The sequence below is a fragment of the Acomys minous genome (genome assembly GCF_964271855.1).
Source record: "Acomys minous genome assembly, chromosome: 12".
Taxonomy (NCBI): domain Eukaryota; kingdom Metazoa; phylum Chordata; class Mammalia; order Rodentia; family Muridae; genus Acomys; species Acomys minous.
In genome coordinates this window covers 63,053,415-63,080,896 of record NC_140493.1, presented here as the reverse complement: position 1 = coordinate 63,080,896, position 27,482 = coordinate 63,053,415, and the positions used below count along the sequence as shown (strand labels likewise).

The window sequence follows — 27,482 nt, the reverse complement described above, 5'->3', positions numbered from 1 at the left end:
CCTGCTCACGCCTTGCAGTCATGACACAGCATTTGGGTTCCATGCTGATAGTTCTGGGAAGCCTTGGATGTTGATTTAAGTATATGAGTTATAGTTTTTACCATGTACTTCAGACAGACTGTTCTGGCTGCTACAGAGAGAAACAATTAAGAACAAGGGGCCAGGCAGAAAGCTGCTGCCATAGAAAAACCAGAGTGAAAAAGCTTTGGGGTTGTCTTTTATAGACCAAACAATGATAACACTTTTGGCAGATAGGCTGTGAACGTTAAAGAACAAGGAATTGAAAAGGATGCTGAGATCTCTAAGCAGACACAAAACTAAAGACAACGGGCAATAGTGCTTCTGACAAGCGAGGGCTTTGGTGGTGAGAAAATCAAGCTCGATATTTATTGTGCTATGTGCTATGCGCTATGCCTCTTAGACTCGCAAGTGAAAATGGTTATTTAAAATGTGGATATTTAAGTTTGGAGAGAAGAGCAGAAATTTACATTGGCAATTAAAATTTGGATTCCATGATTCTATAGGCCTGAGCTGAAGGAAACTACTGATCAGAAGTGTAGACAGAGGAAGAGGATTGAGTTCTGGAATGTTCTTCCCCTTTAATGGGCTGCTGAAGGAGGGAAATGAGGAGTTAGGGATCAGTTAAGAAGAAAGAAAATCAGGAAGGTAGGTGTTTCAGAATCTAGAGGGAGAGAAGTTTCCAGGTAAAAACAGTCACCAAGGAGCTCTGTCTACCAAGGGAGCTGTTTGCAGCAGCCGCTTCAGTCACCAAATCTAATGAGTGACAGAGAGCTGAGTCAGAGCCTTGCAGACTTAACAAGGGAAAGGATACATAGTTCTTCTCCCTAACAATCCAGCCTGGGAACAGGAGGGAGAGATGACTCAGCAGACAAGGAGGGCACTGGAGGACAGCACTGATGATCTGAGTTCAGTCCCCAAAACCCTCACGGTAGAAGAAGAGAACCAACTCCTGCAAGCTGTACCCTAACCTACACACACACACATACCTACACACAAAAATGTCAGAGGGTGCAGATTTACCTCAGTGGTATTGCCTAGTATCTATAAGCCCTGAGTTCTATCTCTGGCAGGAGGAGGAGCAAGAGGTAAAGGAGAGAGGGAGAGAGAGAGAGAGAGAGAGAGAGAGAGAGAGAGAGAGAGGTCAGGATCATCCTATACTTTCTTTTCTCTAGCCCTAAAACCATCTACTTCTCCTGTGGATGCTGGGTCTATTTAGTGAAAGATGTTTTTAGGTCTTATCCAGTTGTAGTGAAACCGGGGGTCAAACCCTAGCCAGAGTAATGTTTTGGCCTGTAATCTCAGCAATTGGAGACATAGGCAGAAGGATTAGGAGTCCAAAATCATCTTTGGCTATATTACAAGTTCATGGGCTACATAAAAACAGTTCGTGCAGTGCTGGGGAATCACTTGCTGACTGAGCTACATATCCACTGCCTGTATACACTTTTTTTTTCATGAAAGAACAAAGAAACAATAGTAGCCCACACTTGTCCTCTCAACACTTAGGAGGCAGAAGATGAAGAGTCACCACACGCTCACGCCAGTCTGGTGTTAATAGGAAGTTCTAGGCCAACCAGAGCTACACAGCAAGACCCTATCTCAAAAACAACAGCAAAAAGAAAAATAGAAAAAGAAAAGAAAAGAAAATGGAAAGAAAGGAACAAGGACTAGAAAATAAATTATAATGTATACTCAGCTACTTGCATGGCTTATTTTAAATTCAATTGTTAGGATAAACGCCTAAATCATAGGTGTAACATACACTGATTATAGAGCCACAGTTTAATCCTTTGGAAGTTTGTTTTTTTGTTTGTTTGGTTTTCTGTTTGGTTTGGTTTGGTTTGGTTTGGTTTGGTTTGGTTTGATTTGGTTTTTGGTTTGCTTTGCTTTGCTTTGCTTTGCTTTGCTTTGGTTTAGTTTGGCTTGGTTTGGATTTTGAGCCTTTTTGGTGGAGTGGTGATTTTTTGGTTTTGGTTTTTGGTTTTTGCTTTTTCAAGACAGGGTTTCTCTGTGTAGCCTTGGCTGTCAGGGACTCGCTTTGCTGACCAAGCTGGCCTCGAACTCACAGAAATCCCCCTGCCTCTTCCTCCTGTGTGCTGAGATTAAAGGTGTGCACCACCACCACCCAGCTGTTTTTTGGGTTGTGGGTTTGGGAGTTTTTTGCGGGGTTGTTTGGTTGGTTTTGGGTTTTTTTGTTGTTGTTGTTGGGTTTTTTTTTTGAGACAGAGTTTCTCTGTGTATCTCTGGTTGCCCTAGAACTCACTTTGTAGACCAAGCTGGCCTCAACTCAGAGAGCCCTCTGCCTCTGCCTCCCAAGTGCTGGGACCAAAGGCATGGACCACCACCACCCTGTGGGTGAACTTCTTGAATTGGGCATATCTATATTGTAAAAACTAGCAATGATCACAAAATAAAATGTGTATATCATATGAACCAGCAAGCCAAAATCAATTCCTTAAAGATGGCATGCTGGGAAATACTGGAAGAGGACAAGATTCCATCCAGATGCAATGCCCAAAATTAACCTGTAAGCCACACCTGCCCAGGAATCAGGTAATCTCCTGGAAGGCTGGGAACTGTAGTTCTTGGGAAATAACAAAGCCTCATGGGAAAGTATGGTGACCTATAGGTTTGTGCTTATAAACCCCTGCAAATTGTGACATGAGGCCATTCTCAGGTGGGAAAATCCCAGGAATGGTCCTGGCCAAAGTTTTTTGTTTTTTTCTTTTTGGTCAGCACTTACTATTTAATAAATTTAAATTTGGCCCAAAATTGTGGAGTTAGTTTTTCTGGCAAACTGCAGGATTAACAGTGAGAGGTGAGCCGGGCGTGGTGGCGCACGCCTTTAATCCCAGCACTCGGGAGGCAGAGGCAGGCGGATCGCTGTGAGTTCGAGGCCAGCCTGGTCTACAAAGCGAGTCCAGGATAGCCAAGGCTACATAGAGAAACCCTGTCTCGAAAAACAAAAACAAAAGCAAAAACAGTGAGAGGTGTATAGGCATAAAGTGCAAATGCTTCCGAGGAGAATTCATCACAGTCAGACCATGGGAATGTGAATCTAGAAAATAACATCAGTCCAGAAATGAGTGATAACCTCTAATGCTGATCTAAATAAAACAGTGAGCAGTAAAACGAATGAAAAGCATGTCACTGTCCCCAAACGCAGTAAGTGTGCCTTCTCTATTCCCAGCTGTTTCTGCAGCTTTTGGGTGCCTTCAAATACAAAATAACTTTTGTGTTTGTTTTGGTTTCATTTTGGTTTTTTAGGCAAAGTCTCACTGTGTAGCCCTGGCTGGCTTGGAACTATCTAAGCCACGTTGTCCTAGAACTCACAGAGATTCCTCTCCCTCTGAGTCCGGGTGCTAGGATTAAAGGCCAAGTACCACCACGCTGATTGTCTTGTGGTTGTGATTGCTGTCGTCATTGTTGTGTGTCTGTTTTCCACTGCCCAGCATTTCTAGGAAGAGTCTAGCAAAGAATTAGCTATAGCTGTCGGTGTGAGGGTGTGAGGGTTAAAGCCCATTGCCGAGAAGGCAGGGTGCAGATGTTAGGAAGGTCTGTCTGTGCCTTCATCGCTGGTTTACCCCGATTGGCTGTGTTGCAAGGCCATTCCTTTCCCTCAGTGAGGGCGCCATCTGGTGGGTGAAATGGGCAAGGAAAACAGCAAGTGCAGCACTGTTAAAAATGAAAATCAAAAGTCACTAAAATATACTAGCCACAGCCGGGCATGGTGGCGCACGCCTGTAATCCCAGCACTCGGGAGGCAGAGGCAGGCGGATCGCTGTGAGTTCGAGGCTAGCCTGGTCTACAAAGTGACTCCAGGACAGCCAAGGCTAACACAGAGAGACCTTGTCTCAAAAAAAAACCCAAAAAAAAATACAAAAATAAAATATACTAGCCACACTTTGAGAAGTCAAAAGTCACGTGTTGCTAGTGGCTTCAACACCAGAAAGTACAGATATAGAATAATTCATTATGAAAACATTGTCCGGGAAGCACTTCAAGTCCTAAAGACTTCAGAGGTGCCTTTTTGATGGCCCAGATGCCTCTTAAAATGCATGAGCTAGAGAGCTGCCTCAGCAGTTTTTAACACTTGATGCTCTTGCAGAGGATGAGAGTTCAGCTCCCAGCATCTGCTCACATGGCAGTTCACAACTCCTTATGACTCCAGTTCCCCTCTGGTCAGTGGTGATTTGAGTGAGAACGGCTCTTATGTTTGAATGCTTGGTCTCAAGTTGGTGGAAAGATTAGGAAGTGTGGCTTTGTTGGAGGACGTGTCAATGGGGGTGAACTTTGAGGCTTCAATGGCCCATGACATTCCCAGTCAACTCACTTCCTCTGCATCTCACTTGGGGATCAGATGTGAGCTCTCAGCTTCTGCTCCAGTGAGGTCTTGTCTGTGCTGTGCTCCTCACCATGATGGCCATGGGACTGACTTTCTGAAACTGTAAATGTGGCCCCAGTTAAATGCTTTCTTTTATAAGTTTCTTTGGTCATCGTGGTTCTTCACAGCAATAGGAGAGCAACTAAGACATGGCTTCTACAGGCACCACGCACACATGTGGTACACACACCTGTATGCAGACAAATGCTCATATGCATGAAATAAGAATAAGTAAATCAGAGCTGGGTGAGGTGGTACGCGCCTGTAATCCCAGCACTTAGGAGGCAGAGGCAGGTGGACCACTGTTGAGTTCAGGGCCAGCCTGGTCTACAAAGTGAGTCCAGGACAGCCAAGGCTACACAGAGAAACCGTGTCCCAAAAAAACAAAAGAAGGAGAAGGAGGAGGAGGAGGAGGAAGAAGAGGAGGAAGAGGGAGGAGGAAAAGGATGAAGGAGGAGGAGAAAGATGAAGAGGAGGTGGAAGAGGAAAAAGAAATCCCTTTCAAAATGCATAGAATTTATGCAAGCAAAAAAGAAGAATATTATTCCAAGAAGAGAAGATGAATGTGTGGAAGTGACTAAGAAGAATAAGGTGAATCTGTGAGCTGGCACAGCAGTTCAGTCCTGCTTATTCACCGTGTGAGATCAGATTTTAGCCTATGTGCAGGAGGGTACCAAATTAACTCTCAATTCAGCTCTGAATGCAAGTAAAACAAGATGCTTTTAACTGTGTCTTATGTATCATCCCAGTGCCAAGGAAAGCAGATGTTAGAACGGCATCTATCTATCAGTATTAAGTCCTCAATGAACAGAGACTAAGTTCAACTTATGACAGTTGTCCCTGAGAAAACAGAGACATACGGGGGTGGAAGGTGGAGGGGTGGGAGGGGGGCGGCTCTCAAAGGAAGATGTTCTTTTTTGTGAGAAGGAAAGATCCACAGCCATGAAAAGGCTGAGAAGAACCTCCTGCACCATGTCCTCTCACAGTGGTCCTTGGATGGGAAGAATAAAAGGCCTCAGAGAAAATGATAATTTTTGTTGTTTTTTAGAATTGAACCTTCTTTTTTTTTTTTTTTTTTTTAAGATCAAGAGAAGGAGACAAGACCCTGAAAATTACCGAAGACATGGAAGTGTTTTCTAACACTGAGATAAATGCTGAGTGAAGAGGAAGAAGGGAGGAAGAGGATCCATGGCCAGAAAATCTCAGAATACAATGGAAAAGGGGCAGAGAATAGGAGAGAAGAAAGTAGACAAAGGCAAGAAAGGTAGATTTAATTTTGGTCATAAGAGTCACAGAAAGGAAACGCCCAGTGGGAGTGTCTGACAGGGCTGGGGTTAGGATGCAGCCAGTGAGGCAGTGATGTGGTGGTGTCCTCTACCTGCTTGATACAGCCTAGAATCATGTAAGAAAAGCGTTTAAGAAGCGCTTGCTTACACTGGTGTGACCTGTGAGCATGTCTGTGAGGAATTGTTTTGTTGTTGTTGTTGTTGTTGTTGTTGTTGTTGTTGTTGTTTGCAGTGCCCGCGCTGCTAGGCTAGGCTACGGTGAGAGTCTGCGGACTGAAAAGACGACACAGCAGCGGGTCATTCATGCTAAGAGAATGCCGTTTATTGGAAGTAACGGAGCTGCTTATATAGGGGAGGAACCAGCAATCGAACAGCACTGTGGAAAATCCCCAAGAGGAAGCAAACCAAGGGCCAAGTCACAAGATTAAAAACAAATATATAGAGCAAGGTCAATAGGATCTATTCTAATCTCACTCACCCTAGCCCCCAGGCAAGAATACAATAGCCTGAATCGCTCCCTGTAGAACTTCCTAGTTCTCTGAATAGTTCCCTGTAAGAACTTCCTTGATCCTCTGGGTGGTTCCAAGTTGGGGCTTCCCTACTTCTTTCAAAGGTAAATAGTCCAAGGACAGCCTAGAACACAAGACCTCATGAGGCAAAGGTCAGCAACTCGAAGGTCACAGCATGCAGCCTAAGCACGGGATTTCTGACACAGCAGAATTTGGCAGTTGTTGTTGTTATCTTGAGACAGGGTCTCATTATGTAACTCTGGCTGTCCTGGAACTCACTATGCAGACTCAGACTCACAAAGATCCACCTGCCTCTGCCTCCAGAGTGCTGAGATTAAAGGTGTACACCACCACGCCTCAGGTGGGGTGGGGGTATTGTTTTGATTACGTTCATTGATGTGGGAAGACCTGGCCCATTTCAGACGGCACCATTTTCCAGGAGACGGGTCTGAACTATATAAAGAGTGGAAAACCAAACTAAGCAGAAGGAAGCAAGCAAGCGAGAATGTACGCTTCATTCCTTTCTGCTCCTGTGTGGACATTGTTGAGGCCTGCTCTTTGACATAGCTGTGGCCATTCCTGTATTCAGCTTCCATTTTGTTTATAAGGTAAAATTAAGTTCAAAATTTTTAAACTTCTCAACTCTGCTTCCCTGAAGCAGTTATTCATAGCTGACACTAACATTCCCTGTCAGAGGGTCAAGTTAACTGGAACTACATGATTCAATGGCGTCATAATTCATACATCATTATTTACATAGTTGACTAAACTCTGGCTGCACTCTTGCTATCTACACACTTGGTTACACTTTGGACGTACCCTAAGCACTTCCTCGCTTATCTCACTTAGGACCAATCAAACTGAAGATCAACTAGAACTGCTTGTTAGCAAAATAACTTGAGTCAGAACAGACCACCCTGTTTCACCATCTGTGCTCCTATATGAACTAATTGCAGTTTTTGCCTTTATATACTGACCCTGTAAAACATGTCAGTGTCATAGTTGGGCTCCCAAGTCCTTCCTGTGGCCCTGATTGTAATCTGTCTTGTTTTGGGGGGGGGGGGTTCACTCAATAAACCATCCATATCTGCCTGAGGCTGGAATCTGAGTGGTTTCTGTGGCTATCCTTGTACTACAATATTTAGAGATCCCATCAAGATTGCCTGTCACCCTCAACTACCCCTCAGTTTGATAAGTGGGCACCACCAACCGGCCAGCTCCTCCATACGGACTTAAGTTTTTCTTGGATTCTATATTGTTTCTGGTACAGTCTAGACCTTTGAGGATTCAAAAAAAGAAAATGCTAGACACAGGGTTAAATTTTGAGTCTGCAAATGGAAGACATTTCATTTCTCCACCTGGCAAGGGGGAACTCATTACAATCTACCCCTTCAAACTTGGGTGGGATGCTTTTCCGAGAGAGTCCCAAGGGCAGTGCTCCATCTGTCTCTGAAAGTCAGTTTCGTTGGTGCCTATCCATTGTTTGTTTAATTGCTTGAATGTTGCTCTGTGTTTCATATTCTGGGAAAGAGACCAAACTTCAACTGATGGCCCCTTGACTTAGTTTTAACTCATTTCAAGGATTTTTCAGAGAAAAGCAGCTAATTTGGAACAACAAAAAACTGATAACTGGTGCTGCTGGAAAAGCCCTGCCTCCTGCCTGAATCAAGCTGGCGGCAAGCCTGGGGCTGCCTGTACAAGCTGTTCTTAGAGAGGCACCAGCAGCTCCTCAGCTTCTCGGGTAAGAAAGTTTATGGCTAGTGTGCTACAAAGCCTCTGCAGTCATGAGAATTGGATTCAACAGAAAGCAAAGTACTCTTCCCTTTAAACTACAGCTAGAAAAGTACCAAAAAAAAATTTGTCAGTTTTAAATATATAAATATGTGACCACTACATGTTTATTTCTGACTCGTCTTAAATGTACAAATTTACTATGCTCTTTACATCTTGGTTTTAGATTATTGGCTTATAAATTAGTGTAATTAGTGTATATAGTTAAAAATCTCTAACATCTGTAACAAAAAGTTACCTTAAACTCATAATTTAGGGTTGGAGCCATTATGAACAACAAATGGCATGAGCCAACTTAGAAAAACATGTGTGGTGGTGGTGCACGCCTTTAATCCCAGCAATTGGGAAGCAGAGGCAGGTGGATCACTGTAAATTCAAGGCCAGACTGGTCTACAGAGTCCAGGACAGCCAAGGCTACACAGAGAAACCCTGTCTTGAAAAACCAGAAAATAAGAATAAAAGAAGTGGTTTATTTTTATATTGCAAAAATACACAATTGAGACATTTTAAATTTCTTTAAAGAAACTTTTGGAGTTTTACAGAAAATTAAAACCTGAATTTTTTTGTTGTTGTTGGCTTGGTTTTATGAATGTTTAATTTACAAAGCTAGAGGACATTTTAAACTTCATTAGATTAGTTTATTATAATGTCTTTATTAATATATGATCGTGATACATAGGCTTTTGACCTTTTTCAAACCTACTTTATTTGAGGTTCTTTACCTACCCTAGATAGGAGAGAAAAGAGTTTAATGGTAACAGGAGAGACAGACATTTGTAAGACTCGGTTCCCTGGAGCAATTCCACCTTTAATTGTCTGGATTTCAGCAGACCCATTAAAGAACAAACCAGAAATTCAGCAACGATGACTGCAACTGAGGCAGCCAGAATCCAGAGCAGCAGCCGGAACTCAGAACCTCGAAGCATTCTCTGGAGCGTTTCTCTCTAGAAGCATCTAGAAGCAGAGAGATGAACAGCTGAACAATGGGAAGCAATACAGAAACCTAAAGCCCAGCCTCTCGTTCTGGACATATCTATCTCCTCTCAGAGAACATACCAGGATGTTCATCAGTTAGCAAAAACCATGCCCCTACCGGAGGCAGTTCCTCTTCTAGTGCGCAAACGTCACATCTTCTCTCACAGGTCTGTTTCCAGTGGACAAATCCCGCACATCCTCACACAAGTCTATTCATATCCCACAATGGGATCAAAACAAAAACATGCTTACATCCATTACACTGATAAGTAGATAAATTAAAAATGTTTTTACTATCTCTAAATCTAGTTTCTTTTTACTAAAAATTGTTCCTTTTGTATGGTTACTAATTGTATTAATTCCTCTTGGGAAGAAAGAAATATGTTTCATTATCTGTAAATCTGAGCTAGCCTTGGTTTGATGACCTTATGCACTGGATAGCATTGCCAATGCTGTTTCTAGAGCCAAAAGACTTATTGCTGTCCTTATAATAGAAATTACTGCCTTCATTGGAATTTTGGAGTCAGTCAGCCTCTGCCACAGCACCAGTTTTACAGGTTCATACAGCAGAACATGTTGGTTAGCTTTCACAAAATATGTCCTTGTCACTAATCACTCAATACAAATTGATAAAAATCTAGAGGGTAGGATAAATGATTTGAAAAAAGCAATCTTGTTTATGAGTAATCAAATTCAAAATATTGAAGTTAGATTAATTGTTCCTCTCATTTACGATTTAAACAGATACGTCACCTCACTTCCACACAATGCTTTTAAGGTGGCCTGGGCACAGGTTAAGTCCCACTTCCACGGGCTATGGGACACTTCTGAGTTAGCCATAAGCATGCAGTCTTTACATTAACAAATTGCAGCCTTTAGTACAGCTCAGTTGGAGTCCACCTCAGCTTCCAAGGTTGCAAATCGATCCTTCCAATCTCTCACTTCTTTTGTCTCAGGACAACTTTTGATCTATTATCATCAATTTGGAAACAAACCCGAGAGTTATGTTCATTTTGATTCTTGTCATTCCAGCCATCATCTGAGGACTGACAAATGCCCTGCATCCCACACAAGACCTCTAGGCCCTTGGGGAGATGGCACAGCCATATCTAATGGGAACAGTCGAAGTCAGAAAGTCTGTGTGGCAAAGGTCCAGCAAAGCTGAGCTGAGCGATGCAATAGCTATGTTGCAGTCTCCCATTTTTTGACCTTCATTTCCACATGAAGCATGTTTGGGGGGCTTTTATTGTTTACACAATTTGGTTATATTGGATTGATGAAAATTTATTTCATAAATCGTTTACATCTTTTCCCAGGAACACTGCTTCTAAACCTCCTCAAGAATGTCATCACCATACTGCCTGTCCCACTTCAAAAATATATTCGGCTTATGTGCCTGATCCTCCTTTGTTTTGCTTTGTTAACTGAGAAGAAAATAATATTCTTGTTTATATCAATAAATTTTAGGACATGAATGCCACTGTTTATGACTATTGATGTTCAGGCCTTGCATGACAAAATATTAACCATTTAGCATTCCAAATGAGATGAATCACCCTCTTCATCACTGCATAAGCACCTGACAAAGATAATCTTGGTCATTAGCTTTCTGTTTCTAATTGGACTTCTAAACTATGGTCCATAGGAATGTCTCTGAAATGTTTGTTATTGGTTATACTGGACAGTGTAACAGCCTTAAGAATAATCTGTTACTCTGTGCATGCTTTGAAGATTGACTTGTGTGCCCTAAAATTAAAAATAAAAAGGGAAACGCTGGTGCATGCCTTTAATCCCAGCACTTGGGAGGCAGAAGCAGGTGGATCTCCGTGGGTTCGAGGCCAGCCTGGTCTACAGAGCAAGTTCCAGGACAGCCAGAGCTACACAGAGAAACCCTGTCTTGAAAACCCAAAAATAAAATAAAATAAAAATTAAAAAGGGAAACTATGATAAATCATAGCATTGGCCTGATCTAGCTGTTTTGAGAAACAATATTCAGCATCTAGAAATTGGAACATTATCTCAGATAAAACAAAGTACAAGAGGGGTTGAGTGTATAGAGCCAGAAGGAGAAATAGAAAAATTAAAGCCATTTGTGGCTAATATAGCTATGAATGTATAGGGACCTATTTGTTACAGCAATGGAAAACCCAGATTAACATTTCTCCAATCTCAGAAACAAATTGTAAAATAAAGAATGCCTCTGAAAAATATATTACAAGGTATTACTGAAAACAGTCACAGACTGTCAAGGGTGTCCATTAGCAGGGCATGACGGGTGTTAGTCTTTCAAAGCTACCAACTATCCTACCTGTCAAAAGGTTAATCAGGCATAAAAATAAAAATTAAAACTAATAATATTTTCAAATAATAACTTATCAAAGGCACACTTACCTTACTGGCATGAAATGAAAAATGGATTTTTTAATTTTTTTTTTAATTTTTTTATTTTAGAGTGAGGATGTCAGAGCCATTGGAACTAGGATTACAGACAGCTATGAGCTGCCATGTGGTGGCTGGGAATTGAACCCGGGTCCTTTGGAAGAGCAGACAGTGCTCTTAACCACTGAGCCATCGCTCCAGCCCCGAAAAATGGATTGTTTAAAACCACATGATTTAAAGCATATTAGAAAGACTATAGATTGCCACATGGTCCACACCATTTTGGACAGCAGCTTTTGAGTATTCTCAAAAAAAAAATTATATATATTCTTATTGTTTGGCATTAAAGACAATTAAAACATTTGAAATGTTTTAAATAATGTCAAAGGATTACTACAGTTTTCTAAATCTCTAAGCGTTTGGAGTAAATTAGAGCTAAATTAAAAATTTGAGCACAAGCTGGGTGCGGTGGCACACACCTTTAATCCCAGCATTTGAGAGGCAGAGGCAGGTGGATCACTGTTGAGTTCAAGGCCAGCCTGGTCTACAAAGCAAGTTCAGGACAGCCAAGGCTACACAGAGAAACCTTGTCTCAAAAAAAAATTTTTTTGAGCACAGTGGTGGTAGCCCATGCCTTTAATCCCAACAGAGACAAACGATCTCTATAAATTATTAGTTTTCTAAATTCTAGAATTACAATAAACAGGATGGTGGTAGTTCACACCTTTGATCCCAATACTTGAGAGGTAGAGGCAGGTACATAAGAATTACAAGTAGCCTAGATGATCCAGCCTCACAGTCTGTCTCCATAGTTGTTTCCTTAAAAATATGCATCTATTAACAGTGTCTCCTGCCTTACAGAAGCTTCTCAGCCTCATGAGGTCCCATTTATTAATTGTTGTCCTTAAGGCCTGGGCTGTTAGTGTTCTGTTCAGGAAGTTGTCTCCTGTGCCAGTGTGTTCCAGGCTCTTCCCCACTTTTTCTTCTAACTGATTTAGTGTCTCTGGTTTTATATTGAGGTCTTTAATCCATTTGGACTTGAGTTTTGTGCATGGTGACAAGTATGGGTCCAATTGCATTTTTCTACATGTAGAAATCCAGTTAACTCAGCACCATTTGTTGAAGATGCTATCCTTTTTCTATTGAATAGATTTGGCTTCTTTGTCAAAAATCAGGTGACTATATGTGTGTGGATTCATATCTGGGTCTTCAATTCAATTCCATTGAGCTAACCCAGAAGCAGAGAGACTCAAATGGTATATACTCACTTATAACTGGACACTAGCCCAAGGGGCAGGTCCCATGAATGTCTGCACCTACCAGGAAAGTGGGATAGAGGTGAGGACATCCTATTGAGACTCTAGGTGAGAAAAATATAGGGGATAGGGAAGTAGGTGGATCCAGAGGGTCCTAGAAACCTACAAGAGGAACATTATGATGGGTGGATCTGAGCCCAGGGTTCTGCTTGATCTAAGGCACCAACCAAGGACAAAACATGCAGTTATCATTAAACCCCTACCCAGATCTAGCCAAGGGACAGAACATTCTCCACAGTTAAGTGGAGACTGGGGACTGACTTTCACAGGATCTCTGGTGCCCCATATTTGGCCGTGTCCCTTTGTTGGGGAGGCCCAATGGCACTCGGAGGAAGGATAGCTGACTACCAAGAAGAGACTTGATACCCTAGCACCATATTCAGGGGGAGGAGGTCCCCCTCAGTCACAGTCATAGGGAAGGGGATTGTGGTGAAAGTGGGAGGGAGAAATGGGAGGATGCATGGGATGGGATAGAAAATGAGATGTAATATGAATTATTTTATTTTTCAATAAAAATGTGTTGAAAAAAATATGCATCTAAAACAAGTTCAAAATGGCTAGGTAAGATGGCCCATCCTCACAGACTGTTCTACTCAGGACTTCCTTTAAGCCTGCATTTTCACAGTACATGGAGATTAGCCAACAAATGTTATAACTAGCTTTCTTAAGACTTGATCATTTTCCTAGTTTCTCAGGCCCCTAAAAGGACACTATGTCCCAAATCAGCAGGAAGCAATTTTGAAAATGACACCCATTCCCAAGGTGGGATGGATGGTTTTTGGTTGTTCAATGGGTGATTGATGTTTGTAGTTATTTGGGGGAGGGGGATTGGTTGCAAGTTGGTTGCCTTGGTCATGGAGGAAAAGATATAAAAAGTTAGACTTAAGGATTTCTCTCTTTTCTTTTCTCTTTTTTTTTTTTTTCTTTTTTTGGTTTTTTGTTTGTTTGGTTGGTTGGTTGGTTGGTTTGGGTTGGGTTTTCGATTTTGTTTTGTTTTTGAGACAGTCTCTTTGTGTTAGCCTTGGCTCACCTGGACTCACTTTGTAGACCAGGCTGGCCTTGAATTCACAGCGATCGGCTTGCCTCTGCCTCCTGAGTGCTGGCATTAAAGGTGTGAGCCACAACGTCCTACTCAATCCTTCTCTCTTATGTAGGGAGAGAAAGGTTGAAAAATAAAAAAAGGTGGGCTACATAAATAGGAACAATAGGAGGGAAGGATAGATTATTGAATTTACTTATACATCTTTGTATATTGATATAAAATTAAGGTTATATCATTACATTGGTATGGATCTTTTGTATATTAATATAAAATTAAGGTTATATTTTTGGCTACAGCATACTATGTACCAACTCTTTTTAAGGTATTGTACCTATGTAATTCCTTTAAATGATATGTGCAGTTCAAGTGTTTTTGAAAGCCACTATCATAAACTGTTTGGGATAATTAAGAAATAGAAACTCAGAAGCAGCCACCAGGATGGACGTGTTTCTCATGATCTGGCACCATAAGATCACCCTCTTCATGGATGCCAAGGAGTTGAGCACATGTTCACGCTGAAACGCATCCTCAAGCGGCCGCCAGATGAGGAGCAGATGTACAAGGACAATTGACTCTTTGAAGATGGAAAAACTCTGGGCGAGTGTGGTTTCAGCAGCCAGACAGCACGGCCACAGGCCCCAGCCACAGTGGGCCTGGCCTTCCGAGCAGATGGCACCTTTGAAGCCTTGCGCACGGAGCCCTTCTCCAGCCCTCCAGAGGTCCAGATGTGATGAAACCCCTGGATTCTGGAGGCAGTGCCAATGAACAAGCTGTGCAGTGAGGCCCCAGGCACAACCCTTAGAGACATATTCCCCCAATTTAAAAAAAAAATTGGCTGTGAAAAAAGAAAACTCATAGTCAATCAAACTTATGGTTTTGTTAGGTACTAGTTTAGTTAATCACAGGCATTTTCTAAGTTAATCAGTCAGTATATAGCTAGAAACAAGCAATTCAGATATAATAGAAATAGATAGATGGTCTTCAAAAACCTCAGAGATCTACAGAAGATGACATTTAAAGATGTTTTATTAATTTGAGAAATTTTTGGCAATGAGACATGTCAGTCCCTGGTAGTACACCCTTTTTTACTTCAAAGAAGATGATGAGCATCAAAAATAAAAAATTCTCCTTCAGGAGATGGCTTCACATGTGGCAAGCAATCAGGAAAATGTCCTTGCTTCTACTGCAGACAGAATACTGGCCAAACTGGATAAAGGAAAGGTGACTGCTGAGCTTCGCAAGGACAAGGTAGGCAAGTCCTTCATATTACCTGCTTCACAGAAATGTCTGTCAGGTAGTCTGAGCCGGAAGGCTGTAGATGATGCTCCAATGTTATTTGTAAGGCTCTCTCTCTCTCAGCCTAAGCCTGGGAACGTAACCCAGACAAGCTTGGGAAAGTGACCCAGAAAGAATTGAAGGCCAATTTCAGGTTCTGAGATCAAGGTGGCCAACCGAGATAAACAGTTTCAACTAAGGTAAACAATTCTCAGAAAAATACCATCTGGAAATTCTCTGGAAACTCCCCAACACCCCTCCCCGCCAAGAATAGCCCCCAAGACCAACGACCCCTGCAATAGCCAATAACATTTAGACAAGCACCCTTAGTGACCACCAGAGCCAATCCTAACATAGGGCACACAGCCCCTCCTAACCTTTGCGGTTTTAGCCTTTAAGAGTAGCCTGTAACAGTGACTCGTGGTGCCTCCCTCCCGAGTGAGTACTGAGGTCCCCTGACTCGCGTCAGCAATAAATCTTGTGCTTTTGGATCAACACTGTGGTCCTCGAGTGGTCTCTCGCGACGATCCCCTACCCGAGTGGACTCTAGGGTCCAGGAGATATCTTGGGTGACTGTCTAGGCGGGCAGGACGATGCTCCAACATTATACAGATATCTTGGGTGATTGTCCAGGCGGGCAGCAGAATCTGTCATTTCTGCCGTTTTGGAAGCTGCTTGCACTGTACTTCCTGTTTATTCAGATAATATTTATCCTTCTCGGGTCTCTGATGTGTTTGAAGATCAGTTTAAGGAGGCTTCAATTGCCTTCTTAAAAAAAAAAAAAAAGTTGGGCTGGAGAGATGGCTCAGTGGTTAAGAGCACTGCCTGCTCTTCCAAAGGACCCGGGTTCAATTCCCAGGACCCACATGGCAGCTGACCCCTGTCTATAACTCCAAGATCTGACACTCTCACACAAACACACATAAAATTAAATTTTAAAAAAATTATAAAAGTTAGAGGAGTTATAAAAAAAATTGAGGGTCTAAAAAGACATTTTAAGGTTGGTAACTAAAAAGATATTTTAATATTGCTAAATGCAAGTTATAAAGGTTAAAGGACATAAAAACTTTAGTGACGATAAATTGTTTAAGGTACTGTTGTATTAAGACTGATCAAACTTTTAACATTAATTAGATTTTAAATTGTTTCCCGAGCCAATCTGCCTTCTTTTGTAAACCTGAAGATTCTTACAAACTTCGGAAAATGACTTGGACCCACCTGCCACAAGTCAAATGGACTCCAGGAAAGTACATCTGCCTGTTCCGAAAATAGAAATTCTCCCCGGTCTTGGGATTCTTCACCTTCCCCGATTACTAGAAAATTTTAGTTCTGTCTCTAGTCTATATTTGTCTCAGCAGATTTTCACTTGGCTGACAGACTCCAACCAGGGATCACCTGCAGACTGCAAGCTGCTGAGCTCTGGGCTTCCTAAAAGCTGATGTAAACCAGTCCAGCCAATGTGATTGCTCTTTCAACTGGATTAACTAATCATATACTTCTGATAATTGTCCCATGGCTTATTTCAGCCTTACTGGACCTTGATAACAATGTCCTAATGTCAGCTGGAAGTAGTTAAAAAAGAGAATACTTCATCCATTGTCTCACGTAACAGGCGGAAATGCTACCTCAAAGGAATTCCCTAGCATAGGGGAAAAACGGGTTCCTATAATGGAACCACCCTTATCATTAAGTCTGATGTGACCCCCTTAATTCTGTTCCTTCTTGTTATAAAATCTCAACAATTAATCTTATGGTCTTAAGGATCCACCATAACTATCTGGATACAAAGGATGGATCAGAGTCAACGATTTGACTTTAGGACCAAAACTCAAAGTGGGGAAAATATTGAGGCCTGCTCTTTGACATAGCTGTGGCCATTCCTGTATTCAGCTTCCATTTTGTTTATAAGGTAAAATTAAGTTCAAAATTTTTAGACTTCCCAACTCTGCTTCCCTGAAGTAGTTATTCATAGCTGACACTAACATTCCCTGCCACAGGGTCAAGTTAACCGGTACTAGATGATTCAATGGCGTCATAATTCATACATCGTTATTTACATAGTTGACTACCTTCTGGCTGCACTCTTGTTCTCTACACACTTGGTTACACTTTGGATGTACCCTAAAAACTTCCTCGCTTATCTCACTTAGGACCAATCAAACTGAAGGTCAGTTAGAACTGCTTGTTAGCAAAATAACTTGAGTCAGAGCAGACCATCCTGTTTCACCATCTTCCCCTTTGTATGAGCTAATTGCAGTTTTTGCCTTTATATTACTGACCCCATAAAACAGGTTAATGTCACAGTTAGGCTCCTTCCTGTGGCCCTGGTTGCAATCAGCCTTGTTTGGGGGAATGTGTGTTCCCTCAGTAAACCATCCATATCTGCTTGAGACTGGAGTCTGAGTGGTTTGTGTGGCTATCCTTGTATTACAACAGGTATGATGTGACCAGATGTCTCAAGCTCCTGCTGCTGTGACTGCCCTGCACCGATGGACTGTGACCTGGAATTCTAAAGTAAGCCCTTCCTCTCCTAAATTGCTTTTCAAAGCTGAGCATCCAGGGTGCAAAATTTAAAGCAGCCCTTGAAAAAAAAATCATTAACTTAAACAAGTACTTTAAAACAAAATTTTAAAAATCAAGGTCAAGCCGGGCGGTGGTGGCGCACGCCTATAATCCCAGCACTCAGGAGGCAGAGGCAGGTGGATCGCTGTGAGTTCGAGGCCAGCCCGGTCTACAAAGTGAGTCCAGGACAGCCAAGGCCACACAGAGAAACCCTGTCTCGAAAAAAAAAAATCAGGGTCAATATTTTTAAAAAATTAACAAACCATGCCTTTCAGCATCTGGTGGGACCTGGGTTCCACATCTGGCAGGCTGGTCCAGCCGCTGCTTGCTTGCTTCCAAATGAGAATAGACGGATCTCAAGGTCAAAGGTCCCATTTCTCACTCATGGGCAGCTTAGAGCACTCAAGAAGAGGCCTGTGCACTAGGCAAGACTCCCAGTCTCATGGGGGAGGTAGAAATGATTTTCCACTGGGTGTTACAATTTAGCTCTTTTAGAATGAAATTGTCAGTATTGGACAGCAATGAAAACTCGGGCATTCCAAAGGCCTGTGGTGATACCAAAGTGTTATAGGCCCTTGGTTCAGTTGATGTGCTAAACACACCAGAGGATTCATGCAGATGCCTGAAACCAGGCAGAAGGCAGGTCCCGTGAGATGGAGGCCCAGCAGGTACTTCACTGGTGATCAGCACCAAGCTAACAGAGATGGAGTGGGCCTCAGCAGCTGCCAAGACAATTCTGCCATCACTGCCTTGACTGCCTTCACCAGCAATCAAGCCCCAAGCATCCAGAAGTGATTCTTCCTCAGAATAAACGGAGTCTCAGACAATCATGGTGGAGGAATGGCAAGAGTATGAGAGAGAGCAAGCCAGCCTTTATTTTCATGAATCAGGGATTTGTAAACCTTAGGCCGTGAGGAGAGGTTTGAAGGTGTATGTGTCTGATTCTCTAGGGCTAGTGTGCTAGGGATACTTGACTTACACACAGTGGTACAGCACTTCATTTATATGCAATAGCATGGGGTCCTATCACAAAAAAGGAGAACATAGTATTTAATTATCCTATGGGTGGGGGAAGAACATCCAGGTATGATTAAAAGTCATTTGATGAAGGCTAGGGTCTCCTTAGCATAGAGTGGGATATTTCTAGGAATACCCAGGTGTTTGCTGAACAGGTTCTATCAGGAAAGGGTCAGGCATGCAGTCTTCACTAAGGGCTATGTGATACTCCTTACAAAATCTTGGGTTCTCGCTGGGCATGGTGGCGCATGCCTTTAATCCCAGGACTCAGGAGACAGGCAAACTCTGAGTTCAAGGCCAGCCTGATCTACAAAGTGAGTCCAGGGCAGCTAAGGCTACACAGAGAAAACCTGTCTCAAAAAAAAAAAAGAAAAACAAAAACAAAGATCTAGGGTTCCCCAGATCAGGAAAAGAGAGAACCCAATGGAGAAAGGGAGTTCATTGTAATAAACTGATCTCAGTTGGCTATCCAGAAATGCTAGACTCTGACCTTAAAAAGCATGGTTCCACAAAGCCATATTTCATTTTTTATGTAATATTTTATTAGTTCTTTGAGAATGTCATACGTGCATACAATACATTTTATCATACTCACAAGCACTTCTGCCTCTAATTTCTCTCAGATCCACATCTCACACTTCCAACCACTCTCAACCTCTTTGTCTCACCCACCCCCCTTTTTTAAAACAACAAATGAAGTATGATTTTTTTACTAAGCATGAAGTCATGGGTATAAGGCCATCCACTAGAACATGGTTGGCATACCAGCACCCTCATCCTTAAAGAAAACTGACTCCCCCTCCATTACAAGTCATTAATTTTTAATAAAAGCCATATTTCAAAATATTAAATACAGACTATGTTATACACAGTGCATAAGACCATCGTCCCCCTATTCTCAGACCTCGTCTATTGAGCCACTTGCTATATGATAAGAGATAACAGTAGTATGCAGATTAGTCAAGGACAGACTTTATATACAGTGATATTTAAGGAGTGTTTACTATATGAGAGGAATTTTTGGCATCTGTGCTTTCTTAGTTACTATTTCTATATTCTATGATAAAAAAAAAAGCACAACCAAGGTGTAATAAACATGTAAGGGCTTGATTCAAAGCCCAGTGTAGAAAGCAGCTGACAGTCCAAAAGCTGACGTGTGACCATATGTGTGAGTGATAGATAAAACCTTAGTAGTAAATTCTGACCTAAGAGCAGCCACGACTGCAAGTTGGTGATAAGAGTGACGCAGAAAGCTAGATGTGTGAACTAGAGATGATAAGGTTAAGTATAAAAACCCTGAGAAGAAGCAGCCAGTTACCTCGCTGTCACCATGACTGCCTGAAATGCTGTCAGACGACGAGGCCCTCTTCCCGGACGGAGCAGACAGACATGCTGTCAGACAACAACACGAGAACTGAATCGAGTCGCAACAGCGAACCTGTTCGACGGAACGTCGCGGTATCAGGTCGTATACCCTAATGGCATAAGCTCCTAGAACACTGATATTATAAGACGCTAAATGCTACTCCTATTAGAATTAAGATAGTTTTAAGAGTGAGATGGAATGGTATTGGTGACTCAGCCTTGGAGCCTTAGCCGCCGCCTTTTGCTGTAGTTGTTTTTGTATTGCTAATAAATCTCTCTTGCTAAAGCGTACCACTTGTACTTGGCCTGCCTCCTTTGTTCCGGATCCTGAGTGTAAACTCTCTGCTCACGACACAAGGAAACTTATAAAAAAAAGAGTTTATTGGGGCTTGCTTACAGTTTCATGGGGCTAGACTCCATGACCATCATAGTGACGAGCATGGTAGCAGGCAGGCAGGCATTCAGGCATGGTGCTGGAGCAGTAGCTGAGAGCTGAAATATTCATACAGAAGTACAAAGCAGAGGGAGACTGAGAATGGGGTAGGTGTTTGAAACCTCAAAGCCCAGTAACATACCTCTTACAACAAGGCCACACCTCTTAATCCTTCCAGAACAGTTCCACCAGCTGGGGACCAAGAATTAAAACATGAGTCTATGGAAGCCATAACATACCATGTGTGTATAGTTTGACATTGACATCCAATAGCCTTACTATGGGAAGGATTGTAAGCTTTGTCACAAGTGAAAGCAGTCTTGGCGGGCTTTGCCCTTGGGCACACCATGGATACTCCCTGAGATTAACCTTGAGATAGACTGGGTGGAGCCATCCTGGGCCTGGAATTCAGGAAGCGGACCTGGGGACTCCACCCGGATTATTGTGTTTCTAATCAACTCTCGATGGGAGGAGGAGACTGGCCCTTGCACAGGAGAGACAGACAGACAGAGAGGACGAGAGGAGCTGCAGGTTCAGACTGAGCTCAAGGGCACGTGGATCAGGGGGAAAAGGATCAGCAAGCAGGCCAGACCAGCGCACAGGCCAGAGACACCTGGGACCCGTCCCATGGAACAGATACTAGAAGGTTCACTCTTGTTTCCCTTTAACCTTTTTCCCCTCTTGTGTAAGATAGTTGGGTTGTATAATAAAGTTTAATTGTTAAGAAACAGAGCCAACACCTTACATTAACTCAAATCACTTGTTCTATGTAAGACCCCCTCCCCTGTGCACCCGACATAGCAAGCATAGCAGCAGTAACGCTATCTTGCAAGGCGAGACTAAAATAATAGGTTCCCGGGATAAGATAAGGCCTGGGGCTCAGAGGAGAAAGATAAAAGCGTGCTAAGATAACAGAAACAGTTTGTCCTTGTCAAACAAAGATATTTATGGTCGGCCATCTGGCCCAGAAAATGGGCAAACTCCCCTGTTCCCATCTGATGGCCGGGCCATAACCTCGCTTCATGTCAAACAAGATATTTATGGATGACCACCTGGCCCAGAGAACGGATAAACTCCCCTGTTCCCAGAGCCCACTTGATGACCGGGCCATGACCCTGCCTCATTCGAATCTGCCAATCAGAGCCCTGTAACTATGCTTCTTGCTTCTGTAACCGCGCTTCCCGCCAAAATCCCTATAAAAGGCCCCCGAAAGACTCGCTCGGCGCGCCAGCCTCTCCAGAGACTGAGACGCCCGGGTACCCGTCCCCCTACAATAAAGCCTCTTGCGTGTTGCAACCGAAATCTTGGTCTCGCTGGTTCTTGGTGTGGGTCTCCACGGTAAGACCACCGTGCCGGGGGTCTTACATCTGTACAGGAAGCAATTGACAACCCTAAGGATCTGGCATGGTCTCAGAGAGAAGGAAGACTTCCCAAGTGCATTAGTTACTGTTGCTGTGCTAAAACACCATGGTGAAGGGAACGTATAAAAGGGTTTATATAGTTTATAGTGCCAGAAGGCTAAAAGTCCATCATGGAGGGAAACGTGGCAACAAGCAGACATGGGACCTGGAGCAGCAAGCAGAGAGAGTTAACTGGAAATGTAGTCTGGATTTTAAAACCTCAAAGTGCCCTCCCCTCAGCTGACACACTTCTTCAGTCAAGTCACAGCTGCTAAGCCTCCCCTAAACATCACCAACAACTGGGAATCCTCTCTTTTGAGCAGGATTGAGCCACCAGCTCCAGAACCATGGAGACACTGTGGTCAGCATCAGAAACCACACACACCTGTGCAGATATGACCAGTCAATGCACCCCAGAGAGAGACAAGGCACAGAGAAGGGCAGGAAATGTCAAAGTCCAATAAACGGTCTAAGACTGAATGATCTAGAACAGAAACCCGTTCTCAACACTGAATCACTGTCCATGATCACAGAGTGGGCACGGGGCTCCGTGTAGGAAGAGAAGGTGAGGCTACAAGCACAAAGTAAATCAGGGATGACACAGTAGGAAGGGAAAGAAAATTGTTCCCCACCTCATCCCAGGAAGGTGGACACCAAGTGTTTCATGATTTGTTTCTTGTTTGTTTGTTTGTTTGGTTGGTTGGTTGGTTGGTTGGTTGGTTGGTTTTAGAGACAGGGTCTCTCTGTGTAGCCTTGGCTGTCCTGGACTCATTTTGTAGACCAGGCTGGCCTCAAACTCACAGAGATCTGCCTGCCTCTGCCTCCCGAGTGCTGGGATTACAGGTGTGCACCACCACACCCTGCTTGTTTCATTATTCTTATTCTAACTGGGTTGAAGTTTTCTAAGTCAGGAATTGGAGTCTTGTTTTCACAAAGCTCTGTGATGGAGAAAAGACATAAAACAGACAGGAGACTCACCACTGCCTTGAAGTATGACCTTAGGCAAACATCTTTTCTGCAATCTGGCCCTGGTGATACCTACTCGGCCAATCACTAAACAGATGTCAACATCCAAACTGACCAAAGGAGCATACAGAAAGAACTTGCAGCCGGGCGTGGTGGCGCACGCCTTTAATCCCAGCACTCGGGAGGCGGAGGCAGGCGGATCGCTGTGAGTTCGAGGCCAGCCTGGTCTACAAAGTGAGTCCAGGATGGCCAAGGCTAACACAGAGAGACCCTGTCTTGAAAACCAAAAAAAAAAAAAAAGAACTTGCAGAAAAGCAATCTCTAGGCCAGGCGGTGGGTGGTGCACACCTTTAATGCCAGCACTCAGGAGGCAGAGGCAAGTAGATTGCTGTGAGTTTGAGGCCAGCTTGGTCTACAAAGCAAGTCCAGGACAGTCAGGGCTACACAGAGAAACTCAAAGAAACCAAAAACAAACAAACAAACAAAAAAAGCAATCTCTAAAAAAGAAGTGCCATTGTCAGGCACACCTTTAATCACTCCAGTGAGAGGCAGGAGCAGCCCTGTGAGTTCTATGTTAGCCTGGGCTGCCTGCAGCTCTTAAAACCCTTTTCCCCCTACTGGGTTGCCTCATCCTTCCTTGGGAAGAGGGTTTGTGCCTAGTTTTATTGTAACTTGTTTAGTTGACATCCCTGGCAGGTCCTTTCTAAAGTGAAAAGAAGAAGCAATGGATCTTGGGGAAAAGGAGAGGTAGAGAGAGTGACAGAAATGGAAGGAAGGGACATTGTGGTTGGATATCTTGTGTGAGAGAAGAATAAATAAATTTAAAACAAAATTTCATTTTTTAAAAAACATTTTTAAAGAAGAGAGAAAAAGTTGATCATCTGCAAAAAGCACTATACTAAATTTGTTTATTGAATACTTGGTTTTTTGGTTTTGTTTTGGTTTTTTGGTTTTTTTGAGACAAGGTTTCTCTGTGTAGCCTTGGCTGTCCTGGACTCGCTCTGTAGACCAGGCAGGCTTCGAACTCACAGCGATCCGCCTGCCTCTGCCTCCCGAGTACTGGGATTAAAGGCGTGCACCACCACGCCCGGCTCTTTTTGGGTTTTTTTAATCAAAAGCTGGACATAGGGCCTGACATGGCGTGCACAACTTTAATCCCAGAATTTGGGAGGCAGAGGCAGGCAGATCACTGTGAGTTCGAAGATAGCCTGGTCTACAAAGTGAATCCAGGACAGCCAGGGATATCACACAGAGAAACCCTGTCTCGGAAAACAAACAAACAGAACAACAAAAAAAAAACCATAACAAGAAAAATATGGATATAGGGGTACACGCATGGAATCTCAGCAGTCAGGAGGTTGAGGCAGGAAGGTTACATGTTCAGTCAGCTTGGGCTGCATATGAAGACACTGTCTCGAAAGGAAAAAAGGAAGAGATATTTGACACTGTGAGCTTCTGCTAAAAAAAATAATTTTTCAAATCTGACCCCTGTTTGCTAAAGAGGTCAACAAGTAAGTCTAAACCCTTAAAAATAAAACTTTCAAAAAAACATATCAGAATGGATGAAAAGAAACAACTTATAACAAATTTATATTTAACTGGTTAGATATATTGCATGTTCTGTTTATGATTCTATTTTAAACTTCAAGCTGAGTATAACCCTCATACCTGTAACCTTAGCACTCAGGAAGTCGAGTCTTTTGACTCTGCCTGGGCCAGCCATACCTACAGAACATGGTCCCGTCTCAAAACTAAGCAAATTGGACCAGGGCTGGAGAGATGACTCAGTGGTTCAGAGTGTGTACTGCCCTGAGTTTGGTTGTCAGCACCCACATCAGACAACTCACAGCTGCCAGCAACTCCAGCTCCAGGAAGTCTAAAGCCCTCTGCTGCCTTTTTCAAACACTGAACTCATGTGCACAAACCCAAACTTAAATACACATTCATGCACATAGTTAAAAATAATAAATTTTTAACCAGGCATGGTGGTGCATGTCTTTAATCCAAGCACTTGGAAGGCAGAGGCAAGCAGACCTCTGTTAATTCGAGGCCAGCCTCATCTACAAAGTGAGTCTTGGACAGACAAAGCTGTTACACAGAGACACGTTGTCTCAAAAAACATAATAATAATAATCATAATCATAATTTTAAAAATAAATAGGGCCAGCAAAATGGCTCAGCTGGCAGCGTCACTTGCCATATAACCTTGGTTGCCTATTTGATTTTCAGAACCCACATAAAGATGGAAGGAGTTTGAACCAACTTTACAAAGTGGTTCTGATCTCTACATGTTAACACACACATGCCACAAGTTACACATAAACACCACAAAATAGTATGTGGAAGCCTGCTGTTAAGGTTGAAGCCGGGCATTTCTGGATAGCCTCTGACCTCAGTCTAAACTGACAGACTCCCTTTCTCATTGAGTTTCCCTCATCTGATCTGAGAAAGCCCAGCTAAGGTAAGGAGCTCACACAGCCCTCAGGGAAGACCCTTTCCTGATAAGAATGCTGTTCAGCAGGCACCTGGGGATTCCTGGAGACACCCGCGCTATGCTGAGGAGGCGACTTGGTGCCTTGGCTTTCAACAGTGACTTTAACAAGTCTCTCTGTGTAGCTTTGGCTGTCCTAGACTCACTTTGTAGACCAGACTGGCCACGAACTCACAGCGATCCATCTGCCTCTGCCTCCCAAGTGCTGGGATTAAAGGCGTGCGCCACCACCGCCCGGCTACAATATTCTTTACAGTAGCAGAGAGAAAGAGGGAGTGGGGACGAAGAGGAAAAGGAGGGAGGGAGAGGGGGCTGACAGGCTTAGGGCCATTTCCTGGATCCTTCTTGAGAGCAGTTTGTAACTGCAATGTAGAAATTGTGCCACTGGGTGGCAGTAGGGAGCCGGATAAGTGGTTCTCTTCAAGGTTGACAATAATTTCAAAACCTTATCAAAACAACCAGATCTTTTAACCCCAAATTTCCTTTAGATATTTGACCTGTGATGTGTCTCATCAGGTAAAAGTGCCTGACCTCCTGAATTCAATTCCTGGAACACACAATGAAAGAATAAAGAAGTGCTCATTAAAGTTATCCTCTGACTTCAACAGATGCTCAGTGACACGTGCATGTACGTACACACACACACACACACACACACACACACACACACACACACACCAGCGAACTTAAGGGAAATAAATTCTTCTTAAAACTAACAAATGAACAAAGACCTTACTTTGGGTAGTCCAAAGAACCATCAGTGCAAACCAGAATCAGTTATCTAGATAGTAAATAGATTAATGAAAGATAGGTAGTGATTGATTAAAATAGAATTAGGTAATGGGGAGACAAAGCTATATTATATAAATGCAGGTCTGGGAACATCAGAGGAGGTGGAGAGAGGGAGAGAAAGGTGTGCAAGCAGCGAGAGAAGAGAGGGCAGAGGAGAGAGAGAGGAGGGGAAAGGGAAGGGAAGGGAAGAGGGAAGGGAAGGGAAGGGAAGGGAAGGGAAGGGAAGGGAAGGGAAGGGAAGGGAAGGGAAGGGAAGGGAAGGGAAGGGAAGAGGGAAGGGAAGGCAAGAGAGCTGGAAGGGGGGAAAGGGAGGGAGGAACAAAAATGTCTGGAGTATATGGTGAAGGGTCTCTGGGAGAGGGGAACCCGGCCCCTAGGTAGAGGGCAGAGCATGCCAGCCATGCCCTGCAGCTGGGCCTACCATCCCAGCCTTTTGATGGTAATAAATGGATAACAGGCATAATAATAATAATAATAATAATAATAATAATAATAATAATAATAATAAATAAATAAATAAAAATCACGTTTGGTTGCTTCTGGCTGACATTGGGGTATTAATTTGGGGGTGGGGGGAGGCAGTACAAAAGGCTGTGATGTTGGCCAAGTTTGGAAGAGCAGGCTATTACATTTGCTGCCCAGATCCGTGAGACCATCTGTGGCTAAGAAACTGCAGGCCCAGGTGATGCAGCCTGTGGGGTATGTTAGGGCTAGAACATAAAGTTAAGGAGTTTAGGGAGATAACTTTTTTTCCTTAGGGACATTTGAAATGTTTAGGGCCATGGACTTTCAGGCACTTGGTCTTGGTAGCTGGAGGAGGGGAGCGACGAGGAATCCCATCCTCTGAAGCAGGAGACAGGTGGGAAACTTAGGCTGCTGCATGGCACTGACCAGGAGTGGATCTCTTGGAGCTTACACAAATCTTTTTATGTTTACAAAAAGAGACAAATTGGCTTGGGTGACCATTTAAAATCCGATTACTGTTAGAGCCCTGAACGGTCTTAATACAACAGTAGCATAGTGGGAGGAAGAGTTTTTAGATACCTTAAATCACTTTTTTTTTTTTTCTGGTTTTTGAGACAGGGCTTCTCTGTGTAACAGCTCTGGCTGTCCTGAACTCACTTTGTAGACCAGGATGGCCTCAAACTAACAGAGATCCACCTGCCTCTGCCTCCCAAGTGCTGGGGTTAAAGGCGTGCACCACCATGTCTCACTTGTCTCACTACCCTCAAGCATTTCTGAGAGCCTCAGACCTTACATATAAACTTTATACTTTTCTTTCTTTCTTTCTTTCTTTTTCTTTTTCTTTTCTTTTTTTTTTTTTTTTTTTTTTTTGGTTTTGTTTTGTTTTGTTTTGTTTTTCGAGACAGGGTCTCTCTGTGTTAGCTTTGGCTGTCCTGGACTTGCTTTGTAGACCAGGCTGGCCTCGAACTCACAGTGATCCACCTGCCTCTGCCTCCCCAGTGCTGGGATTAAAG

The 27,482-nt window shown here is 43.1% G+C and overlaps 1 protein-coding gene and 1 pseudogene across 2 annotated transcripts in view; one reads left to right on the top strand and one right to left on the bottom strand.

Moving 5' to 3' along the window:
* The window catches only part of LOC311580083 (uncharacterized protein), a 355,681-nt gene that overhangs the window by 305,267 nt on the left and 22,932 nt on the right, over positions 1 to 27,482 (bottom strand). The window lies entirely within an intron of this gene.
* Positions 14,036 to 14,484, top strand: LOC311578431 (elongin-B-like; annotated as a pseudogene). Its single transcript has one exon. The product of its transcript is annotated as an elongin-B-like (transcript).